Source organism: Limanda limanda, chromosome 7 (genome assembly GCF_963576545.1).
Source record: "Limanda limanda chromosome 7, fLimLim1.1, whole genome shotgun sequence".
Taxonomy (NCBI): domain Eukaryota; kingdom Metazoa; phylum Chordata; class Actinopteri; order Pleuronectiformes; family Pleuronectidae; genus Limanda; species Limanda limanda.
The window spans coordinates 27,509,689-27,523,771 of record NC_083642.1 but is presented as its reverse complement, the minus strand read 5'-3'; the positions used below and the strand labels follow the sequence as shown (position 1 = coordinate 27,523,771).

Sequence of the window (14,083 nt, the reverse complement as noted above, 5' to 3'; positions counted from 1 at the left end):
TATTTTAGTTAATGAACTAGTCTCAGACTACAATATAGATGTAATGTCCCTTACTGAGACGTGGCTGCATCCTGATGAATATGTCAGTTTGAATGAATCTACTCCCCCCAGTCATATAAATTCACACGTTCCCAGGGAACTCGGGCGAGGAGGTGGAGTTGCTGCTATTTTTAACTCCAGTCTATCAATTAATCCTAAACCTAAACTTAGCTACAACTCATTTGAATGTCTTGTTCTTAATCTTCCACGTCAATCCAGGAAACACCAACAGCCAATCATATTTGCTGTAGTTTATCGTGCTCCTGGGGCTTATACTGAATTTCTAACAGAATTCCCTGAGTTTTTATCAAACCTAGTCCTAAAGACAGATAAAATTATTATTGTTGGTGACTTTAATATTCATGTTGACAATAATAAAGATAGCCTGAGCGTAGCATTTATTTCAATACTAGACTCAATTGGTTTTAGTCAGTGTGTGCATCAACCTACTCATTGTTGTAACCACACACTTGACCTTGTGTTATCATACGGTGTCAAAATTGAACATTTAACAGTACTTCCGCGCAATCCAGTACTATCAGACCATAATTTAATAACCTTCGATTTTTCACTATCTGAATATATGCCACTAATAAAAAACTCATTTTCTAGATGTCTACCTGATAGTGCTGTAGCTAAATTTAAGGAAATAATTCCGATTACATTTAAACCCGTATTATCCGTCGACATAAACAACAAATTCTTTAAAAACCCGAGCTCTATTGAGATTGACCACCTCGTAGAAAGCTCTGCAGACTCATTACGATTAACATTAGACTCAATGGCGCCTCTAAAAAAGAAATGTGTAAAACATAGTAAATTAGCTCCGTGGTATAATTCCAAGACACATGAGTTGAAACAAATATCAAGAAAATTAGAAAGGAAGTGGCGCTCCAGCAACAGTGTTGAAAATCTCCTAGACTGGAAGAGTAGTGTTACAGAATATAAAAAGGCTCTCCACAAAGCAAGAGCTGCCTATTACTCAAAACTAATAGAAGAGAATAAAAACAACCCCAGGTTTCTCTTCAGCACTGTAGCCAGGCTGACAGAGAGTCACACCTCCACCGAACCCAGTATTCCTCGATCCCTAAATTGCAATATCTTTATGACCTTTTTTAATGATAAAATTCTAACTATTAGAAATAAAATCAATCATCTCCTGCCCTCAATTGGCACTAATACCCTCCCAACAATAGAGATCTCAGAAACGGCTGAGAATCCTTCCCATTATTTAGACAGCTTCTCTCTGATCACCCGTGATCAGTTTACCAAAATAGTCTCAGGTTCTAAACCAACAACCTGTATTTTAGATCCGATTCCAACTAAATTACTTAAAGAAATTCTGCCCCTAATAGATAATTCGTTACTTAACACAATCAATCTGTCATTATCATCAGGTTATGTACCACAGTCTTTTAAAATAGCTGTAATCAAACCCCTACTCAAAAAACCCACCCTAGACCCAGAGGTTTTAGCAAATTACAGGCCAATATCTAATCTCCCCTTCCTATCTAAAATCTTAGAAAAAGTTGTAGCCAATCAGCTGTGTGAGTTTCTCCAGGAAAATAATATATATGAAGACTTTCAGTCTGGGTTTAGAACCAATCATAGCACAGAGACAGCCCTGGCAAAAGTCACTAATGACCTTCTAATAGCTTCAGATCAGGGACTTGTGTCTGTCCTCGTTCTGTTAGATCTCAGTGCAGCATTCGACACAATTGACCATCAAATTTTATTAGAGAGACTAAAACAGTTAATTAACATTAAAGGAACGGCCTTAAACTGGTTTAAATCTTATTTTGCTGATCGCTCCCAATTCGTTCAAATCAATGATGAGTCATCGGTGCGCACCAAAGTTAACCATGGTGTCCCACAGGGGTCTGTGCTCGGCCCAATTTTATTCTCATTATATATGCTTCCACTAGGAAACATTATCAGGACACACTCGGTAAATTTTCACTGTTATGCGGATGACACCCAGTTATATTTGTCAATAAAACCTGATCAAAGTAATCAATTAACTAAACTTCGAGCATGTCTCAAGGACATAAAAACCTGGATGACCCGCAATTTTCTCTTATTAAACTCAGATAAAACAGAGGTTATAATACTCGGCCCTAAACACCTTAGAGATACATTATCTAATGATATAGCTGCGCTAGATGACATTGCCCTTGCTTCCAATGACACAGTCAGGAACTTGGGAGTGATCTTCGATCCTGATTTGTCCTTTAATAGTCACTTAAAAGTAATTTCTAGGACCGCGTTTTTCCACTTGCGTAATATCTCAAAAATCAGACATGTCCTTTCGCAAAAAGATGCAGAAAAACTAGTCCACGCCTTTGTTACATCGAGACTGGACTATTGTAATTCATTATTATCAGGCTCCAGCAGCAAGTCGTTAAAGACTCTGCAGCTGGTCCAAAATGCCGCAGCACGTGTCCTGACGAGAACTAAGAAAAGAGAGCACATTTCTCCAGTATTAGCATCGCTACACTGGCTTCCTGTTAAATCTAGAATAGAATTTAAAATTCTCCTCCTCACCTTCAAGGCCCTTAATGATATGGCACCTCTTTACCTTAAAGAGATGTTAGTTCCATATCAACCTACTAGAGCACTCCGATCCCAGAACTCAGGTTTACTTGTTGTCCCTAAAGTCTCTAAAAGTAGAGTAGGAGCCAGAGCTTTTAGCCATCAAGCCCCACTGCTGTGGAATAATCTCTCACTTTCAGTTAGGGAGGCAGACACGCTCTGTTCGTTTAAAAGTAGACTCAAAACCTTCCTTTTTTATAAAGCTTATAGTTAGAGCTAATTTGTGCGATGTTCCAAATTTGATTAAATGGCAAAAACCCCTGATGATGCTAAGACGCACAGGGAATTTATGACACAAGACACACGGAGCTTCTCTTTCCTGCTTCTCCTTCCTTTTCTCCATATTTATCACATCAAGATAATTCTTATCTGATCAGTACATGTTACTAACTTGACCCCTTTTCCCGGAGTTTCTGTGCCTTAGCGCCCGCGGATGCAGGGCCACAGCTGTGGCCGCACCATGGATTATGATTGTGGATCGCGTGTCGGAGGTCGCAATGGTGGATCCAGTTCGGTGGATTCTGTATCGTGCCAGCTGATCGTCGTTGTAATGGAGGATCCTTTGTCGCGTTGGCATCGGATGATGAGGGACCACGACCGAGGCGGCAGCTGATAATGGATTCTAACTGGCGGCGGTGGACAATGACTGTGGATTATAGTGGATCCCATCCTGATGCTGGATCGTGGTCTTGCTGCTGGCCAGAGACTGTGATTGCAGCGGGACTGCCTGACACATAGTATTGAAAAATGTTTAGCCTAATGGATGCTGCTAAAAATCCTGATGATGTTTTCTTACACCTGACATCTATTGCACTTCTGTCCGTCCTGAGAGAGGGATCCCTCACATGTGGCTCTCTCTGAGGTTTCTACATATTTTTACCTGTGAAAAGGGTTTTTAGTAGTTTTTCCTTACTCTTGTTGAGGGTTAAGGACAGAGGATGTCACACAATGTTAAAGCCCCATGAGACGAATTGTTATTTGTGAATGTGGGCTATACAAATAAAACTTGATTGATTGATTGATAGAGGGAGAAACTATTTTCAACAGGGTGATATGGAGGGCAGGGATAAGAAAGGTAAGGGATATGGTGTATGAGTACATACCGGGCTTCATGGGAGCACAGGTTATTGTGGATGAAGTAAGAGGGAATGGGGATGAAATATGGCCGGGCACAGCAAAAGGAGTAATAGAGAAAATTAAGACAGCAATGCCTAAAGAATGGATGGGAATGATTGAGAGAGAGAATGCGGTGAGGGGGGAAGAGAAAATAGAGATGTATGTGGGGGAAGGAGAATGCAAGGTGAGACTGGCAAAGGTGAAAACCAGAGTGATTTATAAATATATGAGAGGAAAAGAGATAAGGAGACCGGCTGCAGAGAAAGTGTGGAACAAAGTAATGAATGGAATGGATGTGGAGAGCATATGGGAGAATTTGAGAGTGAAATGGAATAGCATTGAATGCGAACACTTTGATTTCATGCTAAGGCACAATAGGATTTTTAATAATCTAATAATAAGTAAGTTTGACTGCAATGTGGAAAAGGAATGTGATGTATGTGGTGAGGGAGTGGAAACATGTATGCATGAATTTGTTGAATGTAAAGAACTAAGGGGATACTTTGAAAAAGTAAAGGGGTTAATAAATAAATGCTGGAAAGGAGAATGGGCAGTGAGAATGGAATGGAAGAAGCTGTGGCTGTTTGGTGTGAATGAAAGACAGAAGGGATGCAATGTAAACCTCATAAACTATGTGCTGAGCCATGCAAGGTATGCAGTTAAAATAAGAAGGAACACGGCTCACTACGAGAAAAGGAAATGTGATGTATGGACTGTTTTTCAAAACTTAACAGAAAGAGACGTGAGACAGATATGGGGCTATATTGGAGAAGAGGAGTTCAGAAAAGGATTTGTGGATGGAAGTACTTTTATTGAAATAATGAATGGAGATGTGAATGAGGTGAGAATGAATTTCGGTTAAAAGGGATGTTTCTTTTTATGAGTTGATTTTTGATTTTAATAATTTATTGATTTGTGTGTTTTCTGTGAAGTAAATATTTATGCATGTAAAAAGTACAGGCCTGGAAAGGGGCTGACATAACACAAAATGTGTTAAAATGTAAATGTACATGTAATAAATGTAAATGCAAAATATTTTTGATAATAAAAAAAAAAAAAAAGCACGCCCGATCTCGTCTGATCTCGGAAGCTAAGCAGGGTCGGGCTTGGTTAGTACTTGGATGGGAGACTGCCTGGGAATACCAGGTGCTGTAAGCTTTTTCGAATTTGCTTTGCAACCAGCAGAGGGAACGGTTGCTGCTGCTTTAAAGGAGAAACATCTTGGAAAGAGCAGGAAAGACTCAACATCAAAGAAAACAAGGATATGGAACCCTGACATTATTACTGATGGAAATGATTGATAATTGTCATGATTTGATGATGGTGGTGGTGGTTCACATGTATAAATAAGGTATTGTGGGTTGAGTCTTTCGCTTACGGCCATACCACACTGAGCACGCCCGATCTCGTCTGATCTCGGAAGCTAAGCAGGGTCGGGCTTGGTTAGTACTTGGATGGGAGACCGCCTGGGAATACCAGGTGCTGTAAGCTTTTTCGAATTTGCTTTGCAACCAGCAGAGGGAACGGTTGCTGCTGCTTTAAAGGAGAAACATCTTGGAAAGAGCAGGAAAGACTCAACATCAAAGAAAACAAGGATATGGAACCCTGACATTATTACTGATGGAAATGATTGATAATTGTCATGATTTGATGATGGTGGTGGTGGTTCACATGTATAAATAAGGTATTGTGGGTTGAGTCTTTCGCTTACGGCCATACCACCCTGAGCACGCCCGATCTCGTCTGATCTCGGAAGCTAAGCAGGGTCGGGCTTGGTTAGTACTTGGATGGGAGACCGCCTGGGAATACCAGGTGCTGTAAGCTTTTTCGAATTTGCTTTGCAACCAGCAGAGGGAACTGTTGCTGCTGCTTTAAAGGAGAAACATCTTGGAAAGAGCAGGAAAGACTCAACATCAAAGAAAACAAGGATATGGAACCCTGACATTATTACTGATGGAAATGTTTGATAATTGTCATGATTTGATGATGGTGGTGGTGGTTCACATGTATAAATAAGGTATTGTGGGTTGAGTCTTTCGCTTACGGCCATACCACCCTGAGCACGCCCGATCTCGTCTGATCTCGGAAGCTAAGCAGGGTCGGGCTTGGTTAGTACTTGGATGGGAGACCGCCTGGGAATACCAGGTGCTGTAAGCTTTTTCGAATTTGCTTTGCAACCAGCAGAGGGAACGGTTGCTGCTGCTTTAAAGGAGAAACATCTTGGAAAGAGCAGGAAAGACTCAACATCAAAGAAAACAAGGATATGGAACCCTGACATTATTACTGATGGAAATGATTGATAATTGTCATGATTTGATGATGGTGGTGGTGGTTCACATGTATAAATAAGGTATTGTGGGTTGAATCTTTCGCTTACGGCCATACCACCCTGAGCACGCCCGATCTCGTCTGATCCCGTTCAGGTGCGCAAGCAGGAAGTGAGCAGAGAGCAGAGAGCAGTCGAGTGTTTGTTGGGACCGCGTGTGCTTGTGAGGCATAAGGTGCATTTGTGATAGTTTTATGTGTGATTCATTTCCCCTGCAGCCTGGCTGTTTGGGGGATTGTTTCATACTTTCTGTGATTGGATGGATAATTTGATAAATGACAAAATAGAAGGTAAGGCCACTTTGATTAATGCAGAACCCGAGATTGATTATGCTTCTAGTGATTGGAGGGAAGAACTTGTGAATGAAAACATGGAAGTTAAGAACAGTTTGGCACATGTAGAACGGGAGAATGATTCTGGAAATATTGAAGCCAGCGAGAAAGGAATAACCCAGGAGATCAATTCCGTTATTAGGCCTATTGATAAAGCAAGCATGGTGAATGATAGGAGAGATAAAGAGAGACAGGGAGAAAGTGAGGGTGATTGTGGCTATAAAAAGGAGCTGACATTGATTGTAGAGCCCGTCGGTGAAGATTACATTACCATGATGGAACTGTTGCGGGAAATCAAGGAAAAGTGTGGGATTGTTCTGGCATGCAGGGTCAAAAGTAACAACACTTACGAGATCACCATGCAGGAGGGAAAGGGCAAGACAAGGTTATTAGATGGCTTCAAAATCGAAAACACTCGGGTGACTGCCAAGGAAGTTCGCAGCAATGAAATTGTTGTTTCATTTCTAAACTTGCCATCTTATATCACTGATGCTGAAATTAGGCAGAAACTCTCAACGTGGGGCGTGAGGGCGATTTCGCCCATCAAAAGAAGGAAATGGCCTGGGACAGACGTGGTGGACGGGACAAGGTTCTGTAAAGTACAATTTACTGAACTTGTACAGTCGCTGCCCTACTCAGCAAAGTTCGAGACACTAGACGGAGGGGAGTACTTCCGTGTAATTCATGACAGGCAGGTGAAGGTCTGCAGGCTGTGCATCCAGCCAGGACATATTTTGAGAGAATGCCCAGACTTCACCTGTTATAAATGCAAGCGCCAGGGACACTATGCTAGGGAGTGTGACTTGCAGGGGGGGAGGCGCGGAGAGGAGAGGACGGTGGACGCGGAGCCAGCCGGCGGCGACGAGAGCGTTTCCTGGTCCGAGGAGGAGCAACGACAGCAGGGCGAGGACACCGGAGCTGCCAGCGGGGGTGAAATTACCCCATCCACCATCGGCAGCAGTGCGGATGGAGTGTCCGGTGAGACGGGTTGCATGACGGGAGGAGCATCCGGGCAAAGTATGGAGGAAGGTGCTAGCACAGCGCCCAAAACTCCCTCAGCCCGGGCGAGTGAACGAAGAGGCGACCGACCAGGAGAGGTGGAGGCCCCGGATTGCAGTGAGGCTCCAAGGGGCGGCGGGGCTGCTGCTGCTGCTGCTGCTGCTGCTGCTGCTGCTGCTGCTGCTGCTGCTGCTGCTGCTGCGACTGCTTCACCTAAGGAGCCAGACGATTCGAGCATGGAGGTGGTGGAGACAAGAACATCGGGAGAAGGAGAGTCGATGGACTACGAGGCGGTGAAAGCCAGCAGGAAGAGAATGAGCAAAAAGAAGGACAAAAGGGTGCCAAAAGAGCGGAAGGTATGAACAATCGAGCATCTCTGGAAAGCTGTGTTTTTCTTTTCACCATTACTATGGTCATAATAACATCCTTAAATGCAAACGGCCTGAGGAACATGATCAAAATAGAAAGAACGATTGAACTCTGTAAATCTGACATACTGTGCCTTCAAGAAACGCATTGGGATAATGAACTTGTGGAAACCCTTGGAAAGATTTGGAAAGGGCCAATATTTATAGACAATGGGAGTGCGAGGGCATGTGGAGTGGCAATCCTTGTCAAAGAGAGGTCTGTTAGTGGTGTCAAGCAAACCTTTTGTGGAGGGAATGGACGTGTGATAGCGATAGAATTTGTCCACAATAAAAACACATACAAATTAATCAATATCTATGCACCAAACGTGGAGGAACTGAGAAAGGGTTTTTTTGAGGACTTGGAGGTTCTGTGCACGGGAGATTGTATGATGGTTGGTGACTATAATGTAAAATTATCAAGACTAGATTATTCAAATAATGTAAAATACAGGTATGATGGGTCAAGGAACTTTTTGAAAAGCATGATGGCAGAACACAAAATGGTGGACGTATGGAGGGAGGAAAATGCAGAACGAAAAGTGTTTTCGCGGAGGCAGGTGGTTATGGGGACCCTTAGACAGAGTAGAATAGACCTCGTCCTAGTTAAGGAAAACATTGTCAGCCAAATAAAAGAGGTGAAATATAATTTTACCACTCTTAGTGATCATGCAATCCTGTCGCTGAGGTTAAGGGACGTATGTATAAGGAATGTAGGTGGAGGAATGTGGTGCCTAAACAACAGCTTATTAAGAGAGGATTCATATAAAGAGATGATAGCAAAATGTATCAAAGAAGAAATAGAGAACAGATTAAGCAAAGATAATATTTGTATGTGGTGGGAAAATTTGAAAGAAAAAGTTAAAAAGAAAAGCATATACTATTCCAAGCAAAAGAACTTCAGAATGGATCAGGTAGAGAAAGAGATACAAAATAAATTAAACGAAGAAGCAGGGAAAGCAGACAAAGATGGAAATTATAATATACAAAATTATCTGGAGTTGAGAAGGCAACTAAAAGATTGTGAGAAAAATAAATGTGATGGGGCGATAGTAAGGAGTAGAGTACAGTATGCTGTAGAGGGGGAAAGGTGCACAGCGTACTTTCTAAACCTGGAAAAAAATAAGCAGGAAAAAAATTATATAAACGAACTACAGAATGAAAATGGGGAGAAGGTAAATGATTTGGTTAGCATTTTGAATACAGTGGAAGGCTTCTATAAAAACTTGTATAAAAAAGGGAATGCAGAAAAAGTATGTATTGATGAGGTCTTGAGTGGTGTGGATGCAAGGATATCAGCAGACGAGCAAGACATGTGTGACAGAGAGATTACAGTAGAAGAAATACAAATAGCAATTAAAAATGCAAAAAACAATAAAAGCCCTGGTTCAGATGGCCTTAGCAGTGAATTCTACAAAGAGTTTGCTGATGTGTTGGCACCCATACTGCTAATGGTATATCAAAGCATGGAAGAGGGACAACTGGTTCCAGAATCCATGGCTACTGGGGTAATCACAATATTATTTAAAAACAGGGGGAGTAGGTTGGAGTTAGGGAATTATAGGCCAATTAGTTTATTGAATGGTGACTATAAGATATTAACAAGGGTTTTAGCGTATAGGATTAAGAAGGTAATGGGAGGAATAATATCACCGACACAGGCATATAGTGTCGAAGGGAGAGACATAGCAGATATAATAGGGACAGTGAGGGACGTTGTTAGGCACATGAAAGAACAGTCTGGGATTGTGTTGAGTGTAGATTTGAATAAGGCTTTTGATAGAGTGGAGCATGAGTTCTTGTTTCGGACTATGAAAGAATTTGGGTTTGGGGATAGAATAGTGAGTTGGATCAGGCTGCTGTATAAGGAAGCTAAGAGTAGGGTCAAATGTAATGGTCTGATGACAGACACCTTTGCTTTGGAGAGGTCAGTGAGACAGGGCTGTCCTTTATCAGCACTGTTGTATAGCATGTCTATTGAACCCTTTGCTGTCCTTATAAAAAAGGATAGTAATATAAAAGGAATACAAATACCAGGTGAGAAAATTAATATAATTCAACAATATGCGGATGACATGACAATAACAGTAGAAAATATGGACAGCATCAATATAATTATGAAACACATGGGAACATATGGGAGGGCAGCAGGGGCTAAAGTGAATATAGAAAAATCGGAACTAATGTGTATAGGTCAGGAGGGGGATAGGGTTGACAGTATGATTGCATTTAGAGTGGTGGACTGCATCAAAGTTTTAGGAGTAAACATAGGTCCAAACGAAAAGGAAGCAAGAGATATCACTTGGACAGGAGTGATAAATAAGATAAAACACACTTTAAATGCATGGAAGCAGAGGAAATTGAAATTAAAAGGTAAGGTAATAGTTGTTAATTCCTTATTATTATCCAAATGTGTGTATGTTTTGGGCGCACTAGATCTTCCGGTATGGGTTCTATCCGAATTAAATCAGCTGACTTCAAACTTCTTGTGGGATGGGAAGGGTGTGAGGATATCCCACAAAACGTTGATAGCAGGGTACAGTGAGGGAGGGTTAAAACTGGTGGACATTGACACAAAACGTAAAGCACTGAGGGTTAAAACAGTGAAGAAGTATCTCCATGATGTGAATGACTATGGGTGGAAACAATTCTTTAAAATGTATGTTCAGATGGCTGGTAGATGTGGAGAGAATAGTCTGCTTATGGTTTTGAAGGAACCAATGTATGAAAAAGTGCCTTCTTTCTACCAAGAGGTGTTCAAAGCATGGGGAGAATTCCTACCCAACATATCATACAACTGTAGTAATGTAACCGAAGTAATGAATAAACCCGTTTTTCTCAATCCTATAATACAGCATAACAACAAAATGCTATACAATAAGGTTTTCATGGATGCAGGAATTAGGCAAGTAAAGGACATGGTCTATGAGTTTGTGCCTGGGTTTCTGCCTGGGCAGGCAATGGTAGACTGCGTAAGAGAAGGGGATGAGGATGCTAGGAGAGATATGATTGTAAAAATGTATGATATAATTAAGGGGAGTATGCCTGTAGACTGGAGGTATTTGATTGAGAGAGAGTGTGTGAGGACAGGGGATGGACCCTTACCTAAACTAGTGTTTGTTAAAAATTATGCAAATAAAGAGTTTAAAGAATTAAAAGTAAAAAACATATATTTAGAACTGATAGCGAAACTGCTGAAAAGACCGGCATCAGAACAAATGTGGGAGAGGGTTCTGCCAGGTATGAATGTACAGTTGATATGGGAAAACCTCCAAATCAAATATAATGCAATAGAATGTGAAAACAATGACTTCATGACGAGACACAACAGGATCTATGTAAACAAGGTGCTGCATCAGATTAACAAAAAGAACAAAAGAGAATGTGACGTGTGTGAAACTGAGCCAGAAGACTTGTTACATATATATATCCGATGTGAATGTCTACGTAGTTTTGTTTTGAAGTTAAAAGATATGCTGTTTAAAAACTGGGAAAAGGGTTTTGTAAAGGCATATGAATGGAACAAAATGTTGCTGTTTGGAGTAAATGGGAAAAGGAAAGATGTGAATGTTCGTTTGTTTAATTTTGTGTTAAGCCACGTAAGGTATGCTATTATGTCAAGAAGGAATCTTGCTCATTTTGAGGGGAAAAAGGTGCATGTGTGGGATTTGTTTGAATCGGTTGTCAGGAGAAATGTGGGTTTGATCTTTAAATATGGTGCTGAGGACTTTGCTGAATGTTTTATTGACGGGTGTGGCTTTATATCTGTAACATCGGAAGGGAAACTAGCATTTAATTTCTGAGTGTGCCTCTATGTTTATCAGGCGCACGTGTTATTATTAAGTGATTTATTTTTCTTTCTTTTTTTTCATTTTTTGAGTTTTGTTATCCCTTAACATGAATGTGATTCCTGTGTGTATGTCATTGTTTTGTGTGAATATTAACAGATGAATGTCTTTTGTATATATAAATTGGTATTTTTGATAATAAAAAAAAAAAAAAAAAAAAAAAGCACGCCCGATCTCGTCTGATCTTGGAAGCTAAGCAGGGTCGGGCTTGGTTAGTACTTGGATGGGAGACCGCCTGGGAATACCAGGTGCTGTAAGCTTTTTCGAATTTGCTTTGCAAACAGCAGAGGGAACGGTTGCTGCTGCTTTAAAGGAGAAACATCTTGGAAAGAGCAGGAAAGACTCACCATCAAAGAAAACAAGGATATGGAACCCTGACATTATTACTGATGGAAATGATTGATAATTGTCATGATTTGATGATGGTGGTGGTGGTTCACATGTATAAATAAGGTATTGTGGGTTGAGTCTTTCGCTTACGGCCATACCACCCTGAGCACGCCCGATCTCGTCTGATCTAGGAAGCTAAGCATGGTCGGGCTTGGTTAGTACTTGGATGGGAGACCGCCTGGGAATACCAGGTGCTGTAAGCTTTTTCGAATTTGCTTTGCAACCAGCTGAGGGAACGGTTGCTGCTGCTTTAAAGGAGAAACATCTTGGAAAGAGCAGGAAAGACTCACCATCAAAGAAAACAAGGATATGGAACCCTGACATTATTACTGATGGAAATGCTTGATAATTGTCATGATTTGATGATGGTGGTGGTGGTTCACATGTATAAATAAGGTATTGTGGGTTGAGTCTTTCGCTTACCGCCATACCACACTGAGCACGCCCGATCTCGTCTGATCTCGGAAGCTAAGCAGGGTCGGGCTTGGTTAGTACTTGGATGGGAGACTGCCTGGGAATACCAGGTGCTGTAAGCTTTTTCGAATTTGCTTTGCAACCAGCAGAGGGAACGGTTGCTGCTGCTTTAAAGGAGAAACATCTTGGAAAGAGCAGGAAAGACTCAACATCAAAGAAAACAAGGATATGGAACCCTGACATTACTACTGATGGAAACGATTGATAATTGTCATGATTTGATGATGGTGGTTCACATGTATAAATAAGGTATTGTGGGTTGTGTCTTTCGCTTACGGCCATACCACCCTGAGCACGCCCGATCTCGTCTGATCTCGGAAGCTAAGCATGGTCGGGCTTGGTTAGTACTTGGATGGGAGACCGCCTGGGAATAACAGGTGCTGTAAGCTTTTTCGAATTTGCTTTGCAACCAGCAGAGGGAACGGTTGCTGCTGCTTTAAAGGAGAAACATCTTGGAAAGAGCAGGAAAGACTCACCATCAAAGAAAACAAGGATATGGAACCCTGACATTATTACTGATGGAAATGAATGATAATTGTCATGATTTGATGATGGTGGTGGTGGTTCACATGTATATATAAGGTATTGTGGGTTGAGTCTTTCGCTTACGGCCATACCACCCTGAGCACGCCCGATCTCGTCTGATCTCGGAAGCTAAGCATGGTCGGGCTAGGTTAGTACTTGGATGGGAGACCGCCTGGGAATACCAGGTGCTGTAAGCTTTTTCGAATTTGCTTTGCAACCAGCAGAGGGAACGGTTGCTGCTGCTTTAAAGGAGAAACATCTTGGAAAGAGCAGGAAAAACTCACCATCAAAGAAAACAAGGATATGGAACCCTGACATTATTACTGTTGGAAATTATTGATAATTGTCATGATTTGATGATGGTGGTTCACATGTATAAATAAGGTATTGTGGGTTGAGTCTTTCGCTTACGGCCATACCACTCTGAGCACGCCCGATCTCGTCTGATCTCGGAAGCTAAGCATGGTCGGGCTTGGTTAGTACTTGGATGGGAGACCGCCTGGGAATACCAGGTGCTGTAAGCTTTTTCGAATTTGCTTTGCAACCAGCAGAGGGAATGGTTGCTGCTGCTTTAAAGGAGAAACATCTTGGAAAGAGCAGGAAAGACTCACCATCAAAGAAAACAAGGATATGGAACCCTGACATTATTACTGATGGAAATTATTGATAATTGTCATGATTTGATGATGGTGGTAGTGGTTCACATGTATAAATAAAGTATTGTGGGTTGAGTCTTTCGCTTACGGCCATACCACCCTGAGCACGCCCGATCTCGTCTGATCTCGGAAGCTATGCAGGGTCTGGCTTGGTTAGTACTTGGAAGGGAGACCGCCTGGGAATACCAGGTGCTGTAAGCTTTTTCGAATTTGCTTTGCAACCAGCAGAGGGAACGGTTGCTGCTGCTTTAAAGGAGAAACATCTTGGAAAGAGCAGGAAAGACTCACCATCAAAGAAAACAAGGATATGGAACCCTGACATTATTACTGTTGGAAATTATTGATAATTTTCATGATTTGATGATGGTGGTTCAGATGT

General features: G+C 41.6%; 9 non-coding genes across 9 annotated transcripts; all 9 read left to right on the top strand.

Annotated features, from left to right (window-relative positions):
* Positions 1 to 5,119: 5,119 nt before the first annotated feature.
* Positions 5,120 to 5,238, top strand: LOC133006612 (5S ribosomal RNA). Its single transcript, XR_009679133.1, has one exon. It is a non-coding gene; the product is annotated as a 5S ribosomal RNA (ribosomal RNA).
* Positions 5,239 to 5,452: 214 nt separating this feature from the next.
* Positions 5,453 to 5,571, top strand: LOC133005829 (5S ribosomal RNA). The gene has a single exon (XR_009678396.1). It is a non-coding gene; the product is annotated as a 5S ribosomal RNA (ribosomal RNA).
* Positions 5,572 to 5,785: 214 nt separating this feature from the next.
* Positions 5,786 to 5,904, top strand: LOC133008242 (5S ribosomal RNA). Its single transcript, XR_009680514.1, has one exon. It is a non-coding gene; the product is annotated as a 5S ribosomal RNA (ribosomal RNA).
* Positions 5,905 to 12,133: 6,229 nt separating this feature from the next.
* Positions 12,134 to 12,252, top strand: LOC133007520 (5S ribosomal RNA). The gene has a single exon (XR_009679986.1). It is a non-coding gene; the product is annotated as a 5S ribosomal RNA (ribosomal RNA).
* Positions 12,253 to 12,466: 214 nt separating this feature from the next.
* On the top strand, positions 12,467 to 12,585 carry LOC133007618 (5S ribosomal RNA). The gene has a single exon (XR_009680079.1). It is a non-coding gene; the product is annotated as a 5S ribosomal RNA (ribosomal RNA).
* A 208-nt stretch (positions 12,586 to 12,793) lies between these two features.
* LOC133007012 (5S ribosomal RNA) lies at positions 12,794 to 12,912 on the top strand. Its single transcript, XR_009679511.1, has one exon. It is a non-coding gene; the product is annotated as a 5S ribosomal RNA (ribosomal RNA).
* A 214-nt stretch (positions 12,913 to 13,126) lies between these two features.
* Positions 13,127 to 13,245, top strand: LOC133006233 (5S ribosomal RNA). Its single transcript, XR_009678776.1, has one exon. It is a non-coding gene; the product is annotated as a 5S ribosomal RNA (ribosomal RNA).
* A 208-nt stretch (positions 13,246 to 13,453) lies between these two features.
* LOC133006879 (5S ribosomal RNA) lies at positions 13,454 to 13,572 on the top strand. Its single transcript, XR_009679385.1, has one exon. It is a non-coding gene; the product is annotated as a 5S ribosomal RNA (ribosomal RNA).
* Positions 13,573 to 13,786: 214 nt separating this feature from the next.
* Positions 13,787 to 13,905, top strand: LOC133007679 (5S ribosomal RNA). Its single transcript, XR_009680136.1, has one exon. It is a non-coding gene; the product is annotated as a 5S ribosomal RNA (ribosomal RNA).
* Positions 13,906 to 14,083: the final 178 nt, after the last annotated feature.